Raw genomic sequence first — 24,505 nt, 5'->3', positions numbered from 1 at the left:
ATCACCAAGCCAGCTCTCGAAAAAGCAGAGGCTTTTTTGCAGCTCAAGATACAAGTATGTTTGTAAACTTCTGTAGATGGAATCTTCCCCAGGACATGTTCACAGCACTGGCAAGAGCCAAGTATACCATTAGTCACTCAGCACTTTCATAATCACTAAAATGAGGTTGGGGGTAGGATTGGGGTAATAAGAGAACAAAATTGTAATCTTAATCCATATAATCACTATTTAAGAGGAAGCCTGCAGCCAGTTAACTAGTAAAACATTTATTCAGTGATCCATTTATGTTTAAGTACTCTAAATCCAGTGGAAGTTATGCAAACATCCATACCCTATTTCAAGGTCACAAAACTTCACATTAAAGGACAAAAAACTGCAAATGTAATTGAGATTGTAATCTCAATTTTTTTAAGTTCCAGGAACATAAATGTTATTTAACAGCAATACTAGAGTACATTTAGGAAATTTTTAATTGGGGACTTTGTCCTACCAATGATGGGGCAAAAAAAGGAAACAATATTCAGAAATGTCATACCCCAGTTGGGTTTTGTTTTCTTATTAGGGAAATTATTTGGATTTGTCCCATCACTCATACTACTTCTCACTATTCAACTGGCTTTTCCTAAAGACAGTACTACTTTGTCTTTGATGAGGGGCGATCCCATAAGTGGAAAAATGCACAGGTCACTCAAAGTTGAACAAGTCATCTCTTATGGTTGTTAGTTATCTACTTCTCTAATTACTGTCTTCGCTTCCCAGTTTCTCTTTACTCTGTCTCTCACTTTCTCTACACCCTGGCCAGTTTCTATTGCACCCTTTCTCCCAATGACAATGCCACTCTCCACTCTGAAGTCTTATTAGTACTTTACATCTCCCACTGTTACTCATCTAACAGCAGTAGAATAATTGAGTGCTTCTAGTGTAACTCTAGAAATGCAAGCACTGCATGATATGTCCCTTTCATTTCACATTATACACATTTTTTTTTCTGGAGTTGCATGCCTTTTACTTTTCTTTCTACAAGTTGTTTCTTTTTTCTGCAAGTTATATGTTATGCAGTTATTCTTAAGTGGCAAACCCTTAAGTTAAATACAGTAGGTCACTTTCTGGGTTACTCATAAGTTATCCTTTCTCCCTTCACACATGGAGAAGAACATCATATGAGTGAGTTGCCTAAAGTGTCTGGAGGAATTGCATAGGAGGGATAAGAGCAGGATTTGTAAAGGATTCAGGCTGAGGACTCAGAAAGAGAGGGAAACCCACCTAAAAGCCCTCCTAATGGAAGTGGCGCTGAGACCGGCCTCAGAGCTGTCTCATTCCATCTCGGTGCCAAGCACAGCATCAGTGCAGAATGCACCATCGGCACCATTGCCTTCCCGGCGCTGTTCTTTTTCTCCATCGTTGAAGAAATGACAGAAGAAGCAACGCTCCAACAGAGGCCGTTCCCCTGCATCAAAGGAGACCAGGGAAGCGGGGTTGAGGATAGGTCCTGCATCCGACCAGCCACCTGTGTCATGGAAACCGGAGCTGGGTTTGCCATTCAGGACGCTGAACCCCCTGAGGGAGTGACTCCTTACTCCAGGGAGTGGAAGAGGGCCTCTCTAATTGATAGTGCTGTCAACGCAGGAGGCATTTGAAGTAGCGAGAGACCTGATGGTCCTTCTCCTGCCTCCTATACCTAGACCTCCCTCGGCACCAGGGAAAAGCAAGGCACCAGCATCAAGGGGGGAGGCCCACGATGGGGCCCCCACAGTGGCTGCATCGCTCTCCCAAACCAAGACTCTGCACCATATTGCCATGGCCCCGGTCGCCTCTGCGGAGGAGGTTCTCACCTTAACGCAGCTGGTCCCTGAGATCGTATTCCTAATCCCCAGCACCAAAATGCTCCAACAGCTGAGCGACACTATTCCTGGTCTCTGGCACAGAGACCATCTCCTGCAGCAGAGAGTTCGCCCTCAGATGCACATGACCGAACCCGTTCTTTGGCATCAAGACATTCTCCAGCTGCACAGTGGCGCCAATCCTGGTCCCAGCACAAAGGTGCTTGCCTATGGCTATGCAGTGTCAAACTCAGTCACTAATGCTGAGTCATTTGCCCACATCAAGAGGTTCGCCTAGGGATGATCGCCACCGTCTCTGATCCCCTACACTGAAGTGCTAGTCAACAGCTCATTGGTATTGATCCCGGTCATCTTCCAGGCACCAGTCCTTGACAATGCAGCACTGACCTCAGGAGTCCCTCCATCGGTCCCTGATGTCTCGCTCTCCGACGTTGCACCAATCACAGCGGCCCTCACCAGAGCATCATGGGACCCGAAGATTGAGCCACTGATTCCCCCTCTCTGCGGTACCATTCCACAGCACCGCAGGATAGCTGGAAGGAGGCAATGTAAGCCCCTCCATGGTTTTTGGGTGGTGGGTCTACCCTCATCTGAGGAGTAGGAACAATCTCCCAACAGCCAAGCGCCATCTATCAAGGGCTCATGGACAAGGTCCAGGCCTTTCAACATCAGGTTGGCTGCAGGGTCAGTGGCCAGTTCAGTGGCCCTGTTTGGAACCCATGGGGAATTCCCGAGGCTCCAGAGCCCTACTCTTACCAGTTGTCGGGTAAATGCTGCAGCGGCACAGGATCCAGCAAACAAAGCTGAAAACAGGTGAGTTTGAGTGGGCTTAGGAGCAGTGGGTGAGTTTTGTAGAGTTGTGAGTTTTTTTGTTTTGTGTTCCTTGTTTTTATGTTTGTTTTCTGGGTTTTTTTCCCCTTCAGTTTGCAGGAGCTGGTACTGAGTGGTGTACTGAGATCAGCTGACCCAAATTAGGGAACCTATAAAGGAAGTCACTCAATCAGGTAGCAGCACAGCTACAGCAGCACAGGAGCCAGCCAACAGAGCTGAAAACAGGAGTTTGAGGGGGAGTTTGGGGAGGGAGTATGTGGTGTTCTGGTATTGTTGGGGTGCTCGTTGGGGTTTGTTTTGGTGGGTATTTTTGTTTTTGTGTCTCTCATTGATAAAAACTAGGGTGAAAGGCTATGACAGATACAGAGACAGTAATGATAGTCACTCAATGATATAATGAAGATGGCTGGATGTGGAAGCTGCGGGATGTACGTGATCCCGGAGAGGGTACCTCAAAAGAGCTATGTTTATATGAAGTGCTGCCTCATAGAGCTGATGGAAGAGAAGATTCGAGGGTTGGAGGTGCAGGTGGAAACTCTGGTTGAGTTTAGAAAGGGGTTCGAGCAGATGATGGAGCAAAGGAATGAGGAGACTGAAAGGAAAAATCCAGACCTGCAGATGGAAGCAGGACCAACAAATTCTGAAAGGAGAATGCTGGGTGAGGAAAGTGGTCAGTGGAAGCATGTGACTGTGAGAACCTAGCAGAGAAAAACACAGGCTAGTGAAGGAGAAATAGAGCTCATAAACAGGTTTGCAGAGTTGGAAAATGAAGAAGGGGAACAGCAGTGGTTGCTGAAGTGGGAGGGCAAGGAAGAAGAGAAGAACACCTAGTCCTATACAAAGAGTGGATGAGCCAATGGAGATACCACCAAATAAGAGCCCCAGGAGGATACAGGAACGGTTGCAGAGGATTGCACAGGAGAATAGTAGACATGAGGACTTGCAGCCAGAAGGAACAGGAGAATCGCACCGTTACCAGGAAAAGGCAGGTCTAATGATTGGGGACTCCCTGCTGAGAAGAACAGACAGGCCTGTAACCAGAGCTGATCCGAAGAACAGAGGGTGTGCTGTCTGCTGGGTGCTAAAATACAGGATGTGGACCTGAGGCTGAAGAGGATCCTAACAGGAGTGGGAAAGAATCCACTGATTGTCCTTCATGTGGGACAAATGATATAGTTAGAGTCTCACTGGAATGTATCAAAGGAGACTATGCGAGGCTGGGGAAGACTCTTAAAGAAATCGAGGCTCAGGTGATCTTCAGTGGGATTTTGCCTGTCCTTAAAGGAGGACAACAAAGGCATGACAAGATTCTGATGATCAACAGATGGCTCAGGCAGTGGTGCTATAAGGAGGACTTTGGGATGTACGGTCACTGGGAGGCGTTCATGAGGACTGTTCTCTTGGGACTTCACCTGAGTAGGGAGGGAAATGCACTTCTAGGATGGAGGCTGGCACAACTGATCGAGAGCTTTAAACTAGGGAGTTGGGGGAGATGGTTTGGAGAAGCCCAGGTAATCTCCATGCCTGATTTTAGCATTGAGAGGGAGGAAAATGAAGTAAGAAAGGACACAACAGTGGGGAGAGGAATGGATATTAAGAGGAAGGGTAGAATATATACTGGTCTAATAGAAGATATTGGCAGTAGAATGACTGCCAAATCAGGTGAGGAATGTGAGCAAAGCCAAACAACAAAAATTAAAATGTTTATATACCAATGTGAGGAGCCTGGGTAACAAAATGGAGGTACTAGAGCTACTGGTAGAGGACGTGAAACCAGATATTATTGGGATAACAGAAACATGGTGGAACAGTAGTCGCGACTGGTGTACAAGTATTGAAGGGTATGTGCTGTTTAGGAAAGAAAGAAATAAAGGCAAAGGTGGTGGAGTATCGTATATCAGTGATGAGGTAGGCTGTAAAGAAATTAGAAGTGATGAAATTGATAAGACATAGTTTGTCTGGGCGAAAATCACATTGGGAAAGAAAGCTACTAGAGCTTCCCTGGGATAGTGCTTGGGGTGTGCTACAGACCACAGGGATCAGATATGGATAGAGACCTCTTTAATGTTTTCAGTGAAGTAAATATTATGGGAATTGTGTGAACATGGGAGATTTTAACTTCCCAGGTATAGACTGGAGGACAAGTGCTACTAATAATAATAGGACCCCGCTTTTCCTGGATGTGAAAGTTGACAGGTTCCTTCACCAAATAGTTGCTGAACCAACAAGAGGGGATGCCATTTTAGATTTGGTACAGGTGAGTAATGAGGACCTCATAGAAGAACTGGCTGTAGGGGACAACCTTGGTTTGCGTCACCATGAACTAATTCAGTTCAAACTAAATGGAAGGATAAAGTGAAAAAGGCCAAAAGCCAAGTAGAGTTGGACCTTGCAACGGGAATTAAAACCAATAGTAAAAGGTTCTATAGCCATATAAATAGGAAAAAAACAAAGAAGAAGTGGGAGCACTAAGCACTGAGGATGGGGTGGAAATTAAGGATAATCTAGGCATGGCCAAATATCTAAACAAATTGTTTGCCTCCGTTTTTAATGAGGCTAATGATGAGCTTAGGGATAGTGGTAGGGTGGCGAATGGGAATGAGAATATGGAGGTAGAAATTACCACATCTGAGGTAGAAGCCGAACTTGAACAGCTTAATGGAACTAAATTGGGTGGGGGGAAATAATCTCCATCCAAGAATATTAAAGAACTAGCACATGAAATTGAAGGCCATTAGCAAGGATTTTTAATGACTTCTGTAAACTCAGGGGCTGTACTGTATGACTGGAGATTTGTTAACATAGTTTCTATTTTTAAGAAAGAGGAAAAATATGATCCAGGTAACTAAAGGCCTGTTTGTTTGACCTCAGTAGTATGCAAGGTCTTGGAAAAAATTTTGAAAGAAAGTAGTTAAGGACATCAAGGTTAACAGTAATTGGGATAAAATACAACATGGCTTTACAAAAGGTCGATCATGCCAGACCAACCTACTCTCCTTTTTTGAGAAGATAACAGATTTTTTAGACAAAGGAAATGCAGTTGATCTAATTTCCTTAGATTTCAGTGAGGCATTTGATATGGTTCCACATGGGGAATTATTAGTTAAATTAGAAAAGATGGGGATTAATATGAAAATTGAAAGGTGGATAAGAAACTAGTTAAAGGGGAGACTACAACAGGTCATACTGAAAGGTGAACTGTCAGGCTGGAGGGAGGTTATTAGTGGAGTTCCTCAGGGATCGGTCTTGGGACCAATCTTATTTAATCTTTTTATTACTGACCTTGGCACAAAAAGTGGGAATGTGCTAATAAAATTTTCAGATGACACAAAGTTGGGATGTATTGCTAATACAGAAAAGGACAAGGATATCACACAGGGAGATCTGGATGACCTTGTAAACTGGAGTAATAGATAGGATGAAATTTAATAGTGGAAAGTGCAAGGTCATGCATTTATGGGCTAATAACAAGAATTTCTGCTATAAGCTGAGGACACATCAGTTGGAAGTGATAGAGGAAGAGAAGGAACTGGGCATATTGGTTGTTCACAGGATGACTATGAGCCGCCAATGTATTGTGGCCGTGAAAAAAGCTAATGCGGTCCATGGTTGCATCAGATGAGGTATTTCCAGTAGAGATATGGAGGTGTTAGTACCATTATACAAGGTTCTGGTGAGACCTCATCTGGAATACTGTGTGCAGTTCTGGTCTCCCATGTTTAAGAAAGATGAATTTAAACTGGAACAGGTGCAGAGAAGAGCGACTAGGATGATCCAAGAAATGGAAAACCTGTGTTGTGACAGGAGACTCAAAGAGCTTGGCTTGTTTAACCTAACCAAAAGAAGGCTGAGGGGAGATATGATTGCTCTCTATAAATACATTAGAGGGATAAATACCAGGGAGGGAAAGGAATTATTTAAGTTCAACACCAGTGTGGACACAAGAACTATTGGATATAAACTGGCCATCAAGAAGTTTAGACTTGAAATTAAACACAGGTTTCTAACCATCAGAGGAGTGAAGTCCTGGAATGGCCTTCCCAGGGGAGCAGTGGGGGCATAAACCTAACTGGCTTCAAAATTGAGTTTGATAAATTTGGCAGTTGATTGATCTTTGACTACTGGTGGTAGATATGCCAATGGCTTGTGAAGGGATGTTAGATAGAGTGGGTTCTGGGATACTACAGAAGATTCTTTCTTGGCTTCTGTCTGTCTGAGTCTTGCCCACATGCTCAGGGTTTAACTGATCGCTATTTTTGGGGTCGAAAAGGAATTTTCCCCCAGGACAGATTGGCAAAGGCTCTGAGGGGTTTTCACCTTACTTTGTAGCATGGGGCACGGCTCATTTGCTAGTGGATTCTCTGTATCTTAAAGTCTTTAAACCATGATTTCAGGACTTTAATAATTCAGTCATAGGTCAGGGGTCTATTACAGGAGTGGATAGGTAAGGTTCTGTGGCCTCAGTTGTGCAGGAGATCAGACTAGATGATCATATTGGTCCGTTCCGACCTTAGAGTCTGAGTCTAAATGCTTGATGGCTCTGGTGGGCCTGGAGGAGGCTCAGGACTTGACGTTGGAGGTGGGCACCGAGCCTCTGGAGGGCACTTGGGCTTCTGTCCCATTTAGGAGGAGGAGATGCCTCCACCTCTCTTACCGCTGCCATAATCTTCCTCATCTCCGGGCAAGGCAGTTACCACAGGTCCATCAATCCCATTATATGATTTTCAAGCCCACCAAGAGTTTCTCAAAAGGGTGGTCACCAATTTGGGCTTGAAGGCAGAGGAGCCTAAGGAGACCACGGACAACCTCTTCAATGTGCTGGCAGCTGCAGAGCTTGCCCAGGTCGCCCTGCCAGTACATGAAGGGGTGCTCAAAGTGGTCAAGGCCCTGTGGCAAACACCATCATCTCGGCCACCAACATCCAAAAGGGCCAAAAAGAAATACTTCATCCTGGCGAATGGATTTGAGTATCTATTCACAAACCCTCCCCAGAGATCTCTAGTGGTGGTGGTGGCCTCTAACAAGCAGGATAGACAGAGTCAAACAAGCTTGACTCCAATGAATAAAGATTCCAAAAAGCCGGATTTATTCGGAAGGAAAGTTTATTTGACGGCAAGCCTCCAATGTAGAATTACCAATCAGCAGGCATTGATAGGAAGTTAGAATTATAATATCAGGGACTCCCTTAAGTGTTTTGGAGATGTACTGTTTCAAGAGCAGGCACAGGACTTTGCCACCATCCTGGAGGAGGGGAAGGTAGTAGCTAGAGCCGTCCTGCAGTCAGCCTTGGACGCAGTGGACTTGGCGGCAAGATCCATGGCCTCTGCCACCTCTGTGCTCTGGTGCTCCTGGCTACAGTCATCTGGTCTATCGCAGGAAGTGCAGCAATCCATCCAAGACCTTCCATTTCATGAAGTGTGCTGTTCTCGAATTAGACCAATGCTAAACTCCACAGGCTAAAAGAGTCAAGAGCCACTCTGTGTTCATTGGGCCTATACACATTGCGGGTCTCGAAATGACAGTTTTGCCCTCAGCAACAGCAGCCTAGGTTTCAGGCTTCATGCTTTGGCCCCTACAGGAGGAGGGATAAGGATAAAGGCTTCAGAAGACACCGATCGACTTTGACCTCCTCATCTGCTACCCACCTGGGGCACTCTGGCGCTGCCCGCTCGAGCACCAGGTCATTTTGAGGGTGCACCTGAGGACGGCATTCCAGTCTCATCCCAGGATCCTTCTTTCTTGCTATTCGTGAACCGCCTCACCCCCTTCTTTCTTGCATGGGCCTGGATAACATTGGACCGTTGGGTCCTCAGTACCATTGCAGCAAGCTATGACCTTCAATTTTCTTCACACACCCCACCCCCACAACTCTCCCTTCCTGTCTCTCTTTAGGGTCCCTTCTCACAAGCAACTTCTCATGCAGGAGGTAGAGAATCTTCTAAAGGTGGGGGCTGTAGAGGAAGTTCCTCCAGACATGAGGGGGCAAAGGGTGTTACTCCCGGTACTTCCTCATCCCCAAAGTGAAAGGGGGTTCAGACCCATCCTAGATCTAGGACGTCTCAACAGGTATCTCAAGAGTCTGAAATTCCGCATGGTCTCCTTGGCCTCCATATTCCCTCACTGGATCCAGGAGACTGGTATGCCACCCTCGACCTAAAAGATGCATACTTCCACATCATGATATTCCCTGGCCACAGGCATTTCCTCAGATTCATGGTGGGCTGTTCCCATTATTAGTTTACAGCTCTGCCTTTTAGCCTTTCTCCTGCCCCAAGGGTATTCACAAAATGCATGGTGGTGGTAGTCACACACCGAAGGCACCAAAACGTGCAGCTTTTCCCTTACCTGGACAACTGGTTGATCCAGGGCAGGTCCCAGTCTCTGGTCCAGAGCAGCCTCAACTTACTATCTGTCACCGCCTGGACCTAATGATAAATGAACAAAAATTGACATCACCAATCCAGAGAATAGAATTCATTGGCGCGGTCCTTGACTCCACACAAGCCAAGGCTTTCCTATCAGAACCCCGATTCAAAGCCATGTCAGACCTTATCACATGCATCCACGCTTTGTTCCCTCACAATGGCCCAGACTTGTTTGCAGCTGCTGAGCCATGTGGCAGCTTGCAAGTACGTGGTGCACTATGCACGTCTAAGGCTCCAGCCACTACAGTCATGGCTGGCTTTGGCATATACCCCAAGAAGGCACAGCCTGGACCGCGTGGTCACAGTATCGCCTCATGTTTTATTCTCCCTGAGCCAGTGGTTGAATCCCCATTCAGTAATGCAAAGCTTGCCCTTCGAAGGGCTAGTCCCCTCGCTCAACCTCGTTGTCCGCTGCAACGGACTTAGGATGGGGGGCTCATGTCAGTTTCAATCACAGTACCCAGGGGACTTGGTCACAGGAAGACCACAACCTGCACATAAATGTCAGGGAACTCAAGGCGATACGCCTGGCATGTTAAGTGTTCCTTCCCTTCATATCAGACAAGGTAGTTCAGGTTCTGATGAACAACACTGCTGCAATGTACTATATCAATAGGCAGGGCGGGGCCTGCTCACCAGCACTGTGCCAGGAGGCCATATGCCTGTGGAACCTCACCATGCGACACAAGATTCACATCATGGACTCTTATTTCCTGGGTATCGAGAATGCCGCAATGGACCGCCTCAGCAGGTCCTTCTTACCCCACCACGAATGGTCACTCCACCCAGAAACAGCCAACATGATCTTCCAGAAGTGGGGGGCTCTCCAACTGAACCTTTTTGCATCCCAGCTGAACAAGAAGTGTCGTTAGTTCTGCTCGATGCATGGGCTTGAAGAGAGGATGCTGTCCGACGCCTTCCTTCTCTTATGGATGGGAGCTCTCATGTGTGTCTTCCTGCCCTTAGCATTGATACAGAGTTCTGTTGAAAATCAAGAGAGACAAGGTGGATGTAATCCTGATAGCACCTGCATGGCTGCATCAGTGTTGGTTCAGCACACTGCTGAAACTGTCAGTTGCTCCCTCGCTAGAATTGCCCCTTTGGCACAATCTTCTCTCACAAAGCCAAGGCCGGCTCCTGCACCCGGATATAAAATCCCGGCATCTAACGGCATGGAGCTGAGTGGCTGAATCCGGAAGAACAGGTGTGTTCATTTCAGGTCCAACAAATCCTGATGGTCAGCAGGAATCCCTCCACTAGGACGTCATATCTGGCCAAGTGGAAAAGGTTCATCTGCTGGGCATCGAGGTAGAAAAGCCTTTCCCATCAGACATTATCGATCCAAGCCATTCTGGATTACTTGTTGAATCTTAAACTTCAGGGCCTAGCTATCTTTTCATTAAAGGTCCACCTGGAAGCCATCTCTGCATTCTGCCCTCTGATACAAGGGAAATCATTTCCCCATGATCTGATGGTTAGGTTCCTGAGAGGCCTAGAAAGGCTTTACCCTTGAGTTTGGGACCCGTTGTCCTCTTGGGTTCTGAACCTAGTTCTATCAAGGCTCACAGGGCACCCCTTTGAACCCTTGGCTACCTGTTCCTTATTGTTACTTTCCTGGAAGGTGTCCTTCCTAGTAGCAATTACCTCAGCGTGAAGGGTATCCGAGATTAGGGCACTCACCTCAGAGCCACCATACACTGTATTCTATAAGGACAAGGTCCAGTTGTGACCCAGCTTGGCCGCCTTACCCAAAGTAGTGTCTCAATTTCATAACAACCAAGATATATTTCTTCCAGTGTTTTTTCAGAAACCACATAGTGTGGACGAGGAACATGGGTGGCACACACATGATGTTAGGCGTGCCTTAGCCTTCTACATTGAGGGGACGAAATCCTTCCATAAGACCACGCAACTCTTTGTTGCAGTAGCAAAAAGGATGAAAGGGTTACCGGTTTCTTCACAGAGGACCTCCTCATGGATAACTTCCTGCATCAAATTCTGTTACAAGCAGGTAAATGTTCCTCTGCCAAACAACCCATTCCACCAGAGTCTCTTTGGATGTTTTCTGGCACAGGTTCCAATACAGACATTTGGATGTTTTCTGGCACAGGTTCCGATACAGACGTGTAAGGCTGCTACCTGGTCGTCGGTCCACACCTTCACATCCCACTACACTATTGTCTAGCAGGCAAGAGATGACGCCAGCTTTGGCAGAGCAGTGCTGCTTACTGCTCATCTGAGCTCCGAGCATACCTCTGAGATACTGCTTGCGAGTCGCCTACAATGGAATCGACATGAGCAAGCACTCGAAGTTACTTACTTTCGTAACTCTTGTTCTACAAGATGTGTTGCTCATGTCTATTCTGTGACCTGCCCTCTGTCCCCACTGTTGGAGTTAATGGCAAGAAGGAACTGAGGAGGTGCAGGGCTGGTGGCACCTCATATATCTTGGCATGAAAATGGGGCTCCAGAAGGCGCCAGAACTGGCCCTACGGATAATGCTAAGAAGAGAACATTCCGATGACCATGCACACACCTAGAATGGAATGGACATGAGCAACACATCTTGAAAAACAACAGTTATGAAGGTGAGTAACCGCCTTTTCCCCTGCTCTGGGAAAGGAGTAAGTTACTTTATTTCATCAAGCAACTTATTCTGTCCTGTATATCCAGCAAGGTGAGCAGGGTGGGTGAAGCAGAGCCAAATCTTTTCATACCTTCTACCTCTTCCCTATCCATTTGCTGACATGATGAGTATCACAAGAGTAAAACACCAGCTACACTGGGAGAGCAAGAGTCAATCTAAGGAGGGATAACTAAAGGAGTAATATGACCCTTAGTTGGCATTACTCCCCTGTGCGGGCAAGTAAAGGCTGTGAAAATCAGTTTTCAATTTTGAGCACTTTTTTTCTTAAATAATGGATACTCTTTACCAAGTTTATCATACTTCATAATAGGTCACTTTTAAATATTTTAAATTATATGACAATGTCCCTTTAACTAGACAATTATCAGTTCACAGATTCCAAGGCCAGAAGGGACAATTGTCACCTCCTGTCTGTGTTTTCCCAATTATTCAAAGTGAACAACAAAAAGAAAAATTTGGCATCAAATAACTGCTTTAACAACCTCTGTTAAACCTTTTTTTTATAAAAGTAAAGTGAATGCCCTCCCTGGGCTCCTATCTTTCATGTTTAGACAGCTGATCCCTTTTCTGCAACCCACCTCAAATAGGTGTTGGAAATATACACGTGGCTCTTTAAATGGGCAATTTAGAGCAAAGTCCTCTACTTGTGTACAACAAAAACGAAAGGAATATAAGCTTTTCTATTCTGTCTGACAAATGTGCATCAGCCATATTCTAACGAGACTATAATTCAAGACACAAAAAGGTAGTTCAACTCCCCTCACCCACTAAGTCCATCACTTCTGGAACTTCCAATCTATGGTGTTTGATAGTCTGTTTCTTCCCTGAGATGTAGAAGCATCCCTAAAAAAATCCACTCCATCTACTCCATATTTTGCAAATTAAAAATGGCAGATTCATAGATTCCAAGGCCAGAAGGAATTACAATCTGACCTCCTGTATAACCCAGGCCATAGAACTTCCCCAAAATATAATGAATGATATAACAGATTGGTGATTACAAGTGTTGCAGGACCCAAGCCTGTACAGCTTTGGGGGGAAACAGCAGAGGGGAACAATCCATCGACTTCAGCTGGTAAAAACAGCTGCAGATGCAGCCAAAGCAAAAATTACTGCATTGGGACAAGGACCAGCTAGAGTCACTCCTGCCCCCGCTGAGAATTGTTCAGGGAAGACCCCACATGTACAGATGCTGGGGAAATTAGGACGAAGGTGGTGCTCTCCCAGTATCAGACTGTAGAAAAACAGCAGAGAACCACCAGAGACTCCAACTGGTAGGAACAGCTGGAGAAGAAACCAAAAGTAGGGAGTGCTGCACAGTAGGGGGTAAAATGAGGCCCAGTGAAGTCCACCCCTTCCCACAAAAAATCCCTAGACCCAGAACTGTGCAGAAAAGCTGCCCCTCTCCACTCCTACACAGTATGGGGGCACTAGGACCTACATAGTGCTTCTTCCCCTCCCACAGTGCGGTCTTGGAGAAAAACTGCACACAGCCAGAGTTTCCAGCTGGTAGGAACTGCTGCAGAAGTAGTCAAAACAGGGTCACAGGGACCTTCAGACATTCAGAACTTTCTACAATTCTGACTCTGACTTTCTCTACCCTGTGCTGATTGGCTACTTTCTCCAACCCTGTCTCTCCCTTTCCCTGACAGTCTGTTCACCTCTGCTTCCCTCCACACATGCCACTTTAACCCTCTTGTCTCCTTCCCTGTCCCTTTTTCTTCCCTTTTTTTTTTCTCTTCTCATTTCACTGATCTCCTCCTAACTAAATCATCAGGCAGTACTGCAACAAACTTTATTAATAATAAAAGGAAGGAACCACTCTTTTATGGCATTCTGGAAACTGATATCATTTTAATACATTTTTATTTGATCTGAGTTGTACAGGAAAGCACTCCAACAACAAAACCTAAAAAACCCCAACACATTCTTCAGATATACTTCCTACCTACTAGTTTTTCATAATTTCTGACTAATGATGCATCATTTCTAACACACTGTTGTACTTTAAAATGGTGTCCTATTAAAAAAAAAATTCAGCTGGAAAGTAAACAGAAGATTCAAAACCAGAAAGGAAAACAAAATATCATATGAATGTATTTCTACTCCATTAGTCCTCCACACTGCCCTGAACAACAGTGATATGTAAGCCATGGATATCCTTTCATTGGTCTTGACCCTGTTCCTATTCAACTCATTAACTTTAAAGGAGCAAGATCAAGCTCATTGTAGATGCAGGAAAGTAATGCAGCACTATGAATATATATCCAAAAGACCTTCAGACAAGGTGTCTAAATTAGTAAGAATTGCAAATGCAAAGCCATCCAAGCATGTGAACATGTGTTGGCAACACTCCTCTTTTGACGCTGGATTATTTCTCTTGTTTGTCTCATGTGTTTCTGATCCTACCTCCAGGGGAGTAAAAGGCTTTTTACGTTCGTTGTTACATTTCACTGTAGCTCTGGTAACTGCTTTACAAGGTAGTAACCATTCACATGAGACTTTGACTATCGTACTTGAGTATTTCAATTGGATGCTAGCAAATAACACAAATGTGAAATTAAAATATGTATACTGATTTGGGGGGCAAAGTGCATGAAAATGGATTTTTAAAAGGCCTACTGCAGAAAAAGATTACAGCCACCAAGACCACTAGAAATGCTTTTTGGCAGCACACCTATTACTTCCTTTGCATCTGAAACACCCCTTCTCTTCCATCCCTGCTTGTCCAAACTTATAAATGAAGGTGGAAGTGTTCAGTGTCTCTTTGCTTACTAACTGGGAAATGACACAACTTGGACCCTGTGGTTGGTGTGTTCCAGGAAAACTAGGATTTCATTCTGTACATTATTTTCCATGACACGCATATTTGGCTCTTTCTTTCACACCGCCAGGATTCCCCTTAAAACTGATACTCATTTTGTTTTTAATGTTGCTGCTACTTTTATAAAAACAAAATTATCAGGATCAAAGTTTAAATATTGATTTTTACATTTGACACTTTTACCCACAAAATTCCAATTTTTTTTGAGACAGGAAGGCTGTTTCTTCTTTGAAGGGTTTCCACAAATATTGAAATCCTGGAACAAACCTTCATAGAGCATCCAGACTAGCGTGAATTCAGTTTCACAAATCAGTTAACTCAAGATAAAATTCTAGCGTACACATATCCTAAGAGATAATATTATCACACACATGGAAAATCTCCCTACGTTTCGTTTGAAACAAACAGTCTTATACTTTAAAAGAATTAGAAATTTCTAGTAGTATTTTTCTATATATTCAAATATGTAAAATAGATTAATCTAACTTCAAAACAGCTAACCTACGGGACTGGCCAAAACTGATTTAATGAATTGTTATTAAAACAAGTACTTCACTGTAGACATGAGATGTGTTTGTAAATGACTCCGTCAGTTGCAAAGCAATATGTACCAACAGTCACCTCTGCTGTTGTGTAGGTTTTTAATTCATGAATTATACTCCATGAACTGCTTCAGTTTTGTGATTCTTTGTATAGTCTTCACACTGTAGTTGACAGATGATGTTCCTTTGTTAACTACTTTGCTGTGTCCCGTTGTGAGAAATTAATTGACTGTTACTATTCACGTATTAACAAATGGCATTTCTACTGTCTTTTGCTAATTATGCTGTGCCTGTGTTTTACATAACATTTCACACTACATTTATTTTTCCACTTTATATTTTAGGGCATCTTATTTGTAAGAATGTGCATTTGTGCTCATATTATCTTAACCTAACAGACCAGATCTGATTGTGTTGTTTCCAAGCCAATTATTCACATACATTTAACAAGCACACATGCAGTACTGCATATTGGTGTGAATCATGAAAAATTAAACTGGGCTGACACTTAAATGTGCACAGCTTTTTACCTTGTTTTCGAGTGTAAGAATAGGTATTTTAATGCACATTACATTTTGGGCCCCTTAGTGATATAATTGGGACTATTGCCAATGGGATGATATTTTAATTTATGACATTACTTCAACTTGTTTGATTAAAAACAAATTCAACATGATAGGGAGAACAAGTACCAGAATTGTGTTACACACAAAATGGTTATTCAATATCTTGGCGTGGTGCACACAATAAAAATAATAATTTATAGTTGTTAATTTTTCCTGTACATATTCAAATGATCAACTTCAAAGTATTTAACAAAAATATATGAATATGTCTGGAGTCTATTAATTCTGCTTGTCTTATTCTCTGTTAATCTTTATATTCTTTGTTCATTTCTTGTTTTCTTAAAAATATGGGGCTGGAGATGAGGTGACTCATAGACTTTAAGGTCAGAAGAGACCTATATGATCATCTAGTCTGACCTCCTACACAACTCAGGCCACAGAGCCTCACCCACCACTCCTGTAATAGACCCGTAACCTGTGACTGAAGTCTTCAAATAATGGTTTAAAGACTTCAAGGTACAGAGAATTCACCAGCAAGTGACCTATGCTGCAGAGGAAGGTAAAAAAAATCCCTGGGTTTCTGCCAATCTGCCCTGGGGGAAAATTCCTTCCTGACATCAATATGGCAGTCAGCCAAACCCTGAGCATGTGGGCAAGACTCACCAGCCAGATACCGGAAAGAATTCTCTGTAGTAACTCAGAACCTACCCCAGCTAACATCCATCACAGGCCAGTGGGCATATTTACTGTTTAGTAGTCAAATATTAGTTAATTGCCAGATTAGGCTGTCCCCATAAATTTCTCAAGCAAAGTCTTGAAGCCAGATAGGTTTTTTGCCCCCACTGCTGCCCTTGGAAGGCTTTTCAGAACTTCCCTCCTCTGATGGTTAGAAACCTTCATCTAATTTCAAGTCTAAACTTCCTGATAGCCAGTTTATATCCAATAGTTCTTGTGTCCACATTGGTGCTGAACTTAAATAATTCCTTTCCCTCCCTGGTATTTATCCCTCTGATGTATTTATAGAGAGTAATCATATCTCCCCTCAGCCTTCTTTAGCTTAGGCTAAAGAAGCCAAGCTCTTTGAGTCTCCTCTCATAAGATAAGTTTTCCATTTTTTGGATCATCCTAGTCGCTCTTCTCTGCACTTGTTCCAGTTTAAATTCATCTTTCTTAAACATGGGAGACCAGAACTGCACACAGTATTCCAGATGAAATCTTACCAACGCCTTGTGTAATGGTACTAACACCTCCCTATCTCTACTGGAAATGCTTTGCCTGATGCATCCTAGGACGGCATTAGCTTTTTTCATGGCCACATCACATTGGCAGCTCATAGTCATCCCGTGATCAACCAATACACCAGGTCCTTCTCCTCTGTCACTTCCAATGGATGTGTCCCCAGTTTATAGCAGAATTTTTTGTTATTAGTCTCTGAATGCATGACCTTGTACTTCCCACTATTAAAATTTCATTCTATTTCTCTTACTCCAGTTTACAAGGTCATCCAGATCTTCTTGTATGATATCCTGGTCCTTCTCTGTATTAGCAATACCTCCCAACTTCGTGTCATCCGCAAACTTTATTAGCACATTCCCACTTTTTGTGCCAAGGTCAGTAATAAAAAGGTTAAATAAGATTGGTGCCAAGACCGATCCCTGAGGAACTGCACTAGTAACCATACTACTGAGGTCAAACTAACAGGCCTGTAATTACCCAGAGCGCTTTTTTTCCCCTTTCTTAAAAATAGGAACTATGTTCTCCAGTCATATGGTACAACCCGTGAGTTTACAGATTTTAAAAATCCTTGCTAAAGGGCTTGCAATTTCATGTGCCAGTTCCTTTAATATTTTTGGATGGAGATTATCCAGGCACCCTAGTTTAGTTCCATTAAGATGTTCAGGTTTGACTTCTACCTCAGATGTGGTAATTTCTACCTTCATATCCTCATTCCCATTATCCACTCTGCCATTATTCCGAAAATCTTCATTAGCCTCATTAAAAACGGAGGCAAAGAATTTGTTTAGATATTGGGCCATGCCTAGATTATCCTTAACTTCCACCCCATCTTTCTTTCTTTCTTTTTTTCTTTCTTAAATCACATACACTTCAATACCTGTAATCCAGTCATGACTACTATTCCACCATGTTTCTGTTATCCCTTTGATATCTATGATATTTTTCTTCCAGCGCCAATGTTTCTAATTCCTACTTTTGTTACTGAGGCTCCTCTCATTGGTATACAAACATCTTAATTTTTTTCATTTGTCTTTGCTCATATTTCTTACCCAATTTGGCACAGTCATTCTACCACAAGTATTGCCTATTAGACTGGGATTGCTGAGACTAGGAAATAAGTTCTTACCTATAAGTGAGAAGAAAGAAAGAGGGATTGAGGCTTGTTTCCATGGTAGAATGCTGGAAAGAGCAAGAAGGAAAGGTTTAAACTTGTGGAGGAGTAAAGATATCTGAGAGAAGAGAATATTGGAGAGAATATGTTGTCCCAGGAGGCGAAAAGGCTATTAGCACATGGAGAAGAGTGGTCAGAAAAAGTAGTCAAAAAAAGGAGTAGTCAGAAAAAGGAGGAGCAGAATTTGGACTTGCTAGGCGAATTGTTTGAAGTGTGCAATGGAAACTGGAGGTGGCCATATTCAGATTCCAAAGCGTATGTCTACACAGCAACTGGGAGGGTGCTTCCCAGCATAGGTGGATGTACATGGTATCTTTGCTCCAGCTAGCACACTAAAAATAGCAGCGTGGCCATGGCAGCATGGGCAGTGGCTCAAGATTGACCACCTGAGAATGTACCTAAGGAGTCAGGGAGGTTTGTATTTGGGTGGCTAGTCCAAGCCACCACTTATGCTGCCGTGCCCACTCTGCTATTTTTAGCATGCTAGCTCAAGCAGATCTAGTGCATGTTTGTCTACTTGTACTGGAAGGAATGCTTCCAGCTGCTATGTAGACATACCCAAAGGAGTAACCATGGATGACACATGCTGTTAGATTGTTGAAAGATGGACTTGAGTCTTGTTTTTTGTTTGTTGTTGTTTCATCTGGGGGAGGAAAAGAGGCGAAAGGAGAAGGCTCTGACTAGATTCATGTTTGGGTGGGAAATAGAGAAGCATTTGTTAACTACAGAAAGGGAAATGAGTGCATATCGGAAGTACAGATAAAAATAATATGAAACTGATTTTAGTCATTTTACTAGCAACACACATATAGTACATTAAACAAAAACATGAAAACAAAGTGATATTCACCCTTCTAATGGACCAGAAAATGAGGAGATGGTTTGGAAGTACAATTTTTCAAACAGGATAAAGACAATAAAAAGGGCAGAGGTAGCCTGATGATTACATAAGTGGCTACAGTTAAGGCCGCCACTGCAACTCCACCCAATATTGCTGCTTTGAGAAGTAGAGGAAAGAGATGACACTGGTTTTCAGGGTAATGCTTGAACACAATTATGTCATCATGCTGGCAAACATGAACATTGAATGCACAAGCTAGAGTGCCTCCATATTTATACATGCTCAGTTAGAAAAAGAAACTTTGAACTAAAAATTACACAAAGACTATCTGCTTTGAAAACATTTAAAAATTCATTGAATTTTTTACAACCTTATATATGAAGGAGTCACAAAGCAAGCAATCCAGAAATGGGGGAGACTTTGTACCAGCAGGGAAATTGAGGCACAGCAACATGCTGATACTGGAAAGGTAAGAGACCCTTTCTCACACCGAGATAACCTGTGAACATGAATTAGAATCTCTGTTGTAATGTAAATGGAGAAAAGGCAGCATTAACATTGTGCATTTAAGCCTTAAGTTTTGTATTTCTGAATCCAGTCCTCAGTTCTATAATTGGCACCAGTTGACAAAGGCCAAGAGGTGCCTAGCAATAATATGAGTAACCTAAGTACTTAAAAATTAACAGACACCATCAGCCAAAGTTCAACTAGAGTGTGACAGAAGTGCAGTCTAAATACACTTTCCCACGAACCTACTTGTAAGTATGAAGTTAAAGAGATCCTTAAGGAAGCATAACTTTGCAGTCCTTATTTGCACCTGAACCCCCAAAATTGTTTTTTTTTTTTTTTTTGCAATTTAAACCTAAGTTTAGTCACTTAATATCAGAATGACTTAAGTTGCTTTAAGGCCTTAGATCACTTTTAAACTCCAGAAAATATTATCTAAAAAGCTGCATAATACAGGAACACAAGGGAAGATGACCAGGTGCCAGAAACAACAGGTTAAATGTCACTTGAAAATTGGGGGGATGGAAAATGCTTTTTTGCTTCCGTTTATTGTATTTTAAAAAATACCTGAGTTTCTCTTTTGTTGAAACTAAATCTGCTTGTTTTTTTACTTTACAAATTCAGGTACTGTCTGCCCTATGAGATGCTGTGAGAACTGAAAAATCAGTGAAATTACCACATCACAAGTAGTAGTTATGGCTGTTGATAAATGTTATTAATGAATTTCCTGCACTTTGCAAATGAGTGGAGAAGGATTAAGCACAGTAGTCACCTGCAAGGGCTTTGGCAGCCAACAAATGACAGCTTCCCAGGGCATGAAGTCTGGGTAAGCCATCATTTTAAATTTAGGTGCTCCAGTTTGGAGCATTATGGTCCAGAATCAGTGAAATAAACTAATCCCTCAGAAGGCATGGCAATATTCAACAAAGGAATGCTCCCAGCTACTATGTAGACGTACCCAAAGGAGTAACCATGAGTGACACATGCTGTTATATTGTTGAAAGATGGCCTGGGCAAAGATGGCAATTCGGCTTGTTTTGCAGATTTGCTGCCAAAATTGGTTTTAACTCTGCAAGGACTACCTACCTGGTATATTGATTACACAGTGGTTACTTTTTATAATTTATTTAGTAACAATCTTGTTACCTTATGCTTTATGTACATGTATTAAAACACCACAAATATCATGAGATCCCAGGAGCATTTTAGCTCGTTGCCCTTTCTAGAACCAAACTTCTAGACCAAGTCTAAGTTTTGATGCTTCTACCTATGTAATATTTCCAAATTACTGACGTTTTTGTTTGTCCAGACTGCCAAGGCTCTTCTTTAGGCCCTTGTCTTGAATCTTGACTACTGTAATGTGTTTCTGACCTTGATGCCAACCACAAAATCACCCTTTAAGAGAATTCAAAATGGTGCCGCCAAGATCATATTCCAGGCTCATTGGTCTGATGATATCCTGCCATCCTTTGCATCTATCAGTTATTTGTCCATCACTACATCAAGCACAAGCTCCTTATCTTTGCCTTTAATGACCATTCAATGTTTAGCCTATTAGGTCTATCTATTAGGTTTACTAGCTTATTTGACTGCTGATTCCCATTTTTGCTTTGTCAGTGAAGACAGCCTCAATTACCTGCTTATTCCTCAAGCATCTCCACACTTTCTCCCATGCATGGAAAGGGGGAAAAAAAAGCTCAGTAAAAATCCATAGGGTCACCCCTTCTTCAAGTTCTCAAATCTCATCTTCTGTAATATATACAGCAAACTGCAAGCTTATAAATAGACAGGCAGGTAGTGAATTGTTAATACTGTCCTTGATAGGATGTGTGCAATTCTTAGCCAATTGTTTTTGTTACCTGTCTCCCTTCCCCCTGACCTCAGCCCACTTGCTTATCTCAGCCACCTGTATAGTCTTGTCTTTTAGACTGTGAACTCTTGGGGCAAAGATGGTCATTTTCCATATGCCTTTATAGCACCTACCTGTGACACGTTGGGGGTTCACTCAGACCAGTAACTGGTTTTGTCACTGCCTGCTCTGCAGCCCTGTGTGCTTCTGTCCTGTGTAGCTTAGGCTCAGAATCTTGACACCGACAGCACACTCACAGTACAATGGCTTCACCCTGGCTTCTAGCAGCCTGGTTATTCCTTTCAGGGTGATACCAACAGCTCTTCTAGTCCCAAGTGTCCACAAAGCCATCTCTTCTAGTCCCTCTCACTGGATACTTACAGAAGTTATTTAGTTTGCTGCCTCCAAAGAGACAGAACGCAGACCACACTGTTAGTTTAGCTGAGAATTTCACCCTTCAGTTTAATATACAACACTGAGATGGTTTTGTAATAAAACAAGAATAAGTTTATTAACAAAGAACAGATTTTTAGGCAATAAGAAGAATAGGAGAGAGATGTAGGATTACAAGTAAAACAAAAAAGTTTGAGTCCCTAGAAAGACTAACTTCAGCAAGTTTATAACCTTTGTCTAAGCAGGTTTCTAACCAACAGTCTATTCCAGCTATTCTTGGCTTTCAGGTCAGCAGGAGCCACGTGTCATGAGCTCAAAGGGTGCTGCCTCCCCTTTGTACCTTATGTGATGGATGCCAAAAGGCTTTCTCCTTCTGTTTCTGTTTCCCAAAGTCTATTGGCTCTGTTTCAAGAGTCATGAAGGCTTCATCCCATCATGACTGTTAAGTGGTCTTCCCCTTCCTCGGTCATTTAGCTTGATAGCTGGGTTTACCTTATATGTAGATGTATTTTTCATTGTCCTCTGAGGTATTACCTAGCTCAATTTACATTGCAGATACTGGAGAACAGATACAGGCACAACATTCCTTTGCCTAGAACAGACTGGGCTTACACACTGTTTGCAAGATACCTTTTTAAGTACATATTTCCAGCACACACGTACAGTTCTTCATACAGCACCCTTACATGCTTCACATAATAATATTAATGACCAACGTGTTACTGGTTTGCATATGATACCTTATATGACCCTTTTGAGATACGGATTATGACAGAGTGTATTGGGACAGTGAGTGACAGGCCTGGTGTGAGTTATGCATGGTGTGCCATCTTCCAATGGGTACTGAGGGACACTCTGGGTCACATTAGCACAATGGGTCCCTGACCCGGTTGGTCTCTGGACATTACCACTATATCAATGTTAAACAATAATAATAACAAGCATAGTGCTTACCATGAGCAATCCTGCTGAAGTCAAGGCTGAAAAATAGTTTTTATTATAGTGTTGAGGGTGAAGGGGAAGGGAAGAGGAAATGCAATTACTGTGATAAAGATTTTGCAACACATTTTCTGAATTCTATTTGCTGCCTTTAGAAAACTGCTATTCAGGCAGTTGTCCTGCTTAGGGCTCTAATATAACAATGTCAATTGAGAGAAATAAATCAGTTTGTTAGCTTTTATTTCTGTTTCTCTCTAATGGACTGTTTCTACCACAAACCATGTCCTCTGTTATAAGGCTCAATAAAATCCTGAACAGGTGTTTTACTTCAGCAAAGTTTTCAGGATTGGGCTCTCAAAGTAATCCAATGTCAATGCTTCTATCGACTACCCAGCAGGAGTACTCATGTAAGGCATAATCACTCCGACCCTATGCACCCACACTACTTCATTAAACTGTAATTTAGTTGGTCTCCTTCTGGGAGTCATTTAATATGCCATCAATTCTGTGGATAGTGATAGTGCCATAATTGAAACTATAAAAACAAATTGTTATGAACTGGATATATGTTTACAAAACTTTTATACAAAATAATCATGAAGATTTATTGTTTGAGCTATGTCATGCAAGGACATTGCATATAGAGTTAAGCTTCTGAACAATGAAAGCTACTTAAAAGACTTTTAAGGGTCTTTCACAGGGTATTATATTTCTTAATGAGCTAACAATTTTGTTAGCTTTTCAAAAACAAAAAAGGAAAATCACAGTAATTGATTTAGAGAGACAAGGTGGATGAGGCAATATCTTTTATTGGATCAACTTCTCTTGGTGAGAGAGACAAGTTTTTGAGCTTACACAGAGCTCTTCTTCAAGTCTGGGTTTGTATATAGTCAGGGCTGTCCAAACTGGCTCGTGAGCTACATGTAGCTCTTTTACAGTTAAGTGCGGCTCATGGAGCCCCCTATGCTCTCCCAATCTCCACCTACCAGATTGGGGATGGAGGTGGAGAGGGTTTTCAGAGCTTCTTCCCTGCGACAGGGTGGTGGGGCTAGAGGATTCTGCCCAGTGAGGAGAGGAGTTTTGGGGAATTAGTAAGTTTTGCCACCTCTGTATGTAGTGGTCAGAGAGTTACAGATGGTGAGATCTCTGGGGATGATGATTTGTTTTTGCATTTGCTCAGGAAGTAGATATCGCTGTTAAGTTTTGCTTCCTTTTTCTTGATGTTGTGGAGTTTCCATTTTAAATGGCATAATTCAATATCTTCCATTGCTATATGCAGTATTGTTGTAGCTGTGTTGGTCCTACAATATTAGAGACACAAGGTGGGTGAGGTAAAAGTTGAAGAGCTCTTCTTCAGGTCCGGGCTCTCAGTAAGCTCAAAAGCGTGTCAATTTCATGAGCAGAAATTAGTCCAATAGAAAATATTATCTCACCCATCTTGTTTCTAATCTAAGACCAACATGGCTACAAAAACAATGCATACGGTAATTGATTATGATATTTGGGTAAACACCATTTCTGTATATTGTGTGGTGATGATGCATGGGAAATAAAACTGTCTGAAACTATTTTGAACTGGCATGTGGATGTTCCACCTTGAAAGATTTATGAAGAGAGCTTTGTGAAATCTGGAATTTGAATGAAAGACTGGACTGTAGCCCAGAGATTTATATGGATTCATTAAAGTAGTGCATTCCATATATGTCAAATAGTTATTAAAAACTTCAAACAAATAAATTTTATTTAAGGAATGATAATTATTTTAATTTTATAATAAGAAAAAAATGCATCCAGTGCTTTAGATGCTTGACAAATATTAAAAATAAAGTCCATATAAATCACCAATCCACAATTGTTCTTACTACCATAATCAAATCAAAATTAATCAGGCAG

The 24,505-nt window shown here is 42.5% G+C and overlaps 1 protein-coding gene and 1 long non-coding RNA gene across 3 annotated transcripts in view; one reads left to right on the top strand and one right to left on the bottom strand.

The window, feature by feature from the left end:
* Positions 1-24,505, top strand: part of UMAD1 (UBAP1-MVB12-associated (UMA) domain containing 1) — a 103,475-nt gene that overhangs the window by 41,270 nt on the left and 37,700 nt on the right. The gene's annotated exons all lie outside the window — the stretch shown is intronic.
* The window catches only part of LOC137162385 (uncharacterized), a 28,960-nt gene continuing 12,224 nt past the window's right edge, over positions 7,770-24,505 (bottom strand). The window contains exons 2-4 of the long non-coding RNA XR_010922360.1: positions 9,860-10,078; positions 9,018-9,097; positions 7,770-8,244 (exon numbers count right to left, since the gene is read on the bottom strand). This is a non-coding gene — a long non-coding RNA (uncharacterized lncRNA). The remainder of the gene's footprint in view (positions 8,245-9,017; positions 9,098-9,859; positions 10,079-24,505) is intronic.

Source organism: Emydura macquarii, unplaced genomic scaffold (assembly GCF_026122565.2).
Source record: "Emydura macquarii macquarii isolate MOO-44397 ecotype Brisbane River unplaced genomic scaffold, CSIRO-AGI_Emac_v2 contig_2422, whole genome shotgun sequence".
In the NCBI taxonomy this organism is placed as follows: Eukaryota; Metazoa; Chordata; order Testudines; family Chelidae; genus Emydura; species Emydura macquarii.
This window is presented reverse-complemented; position numbering and strand designations above follow the sequence as displayed.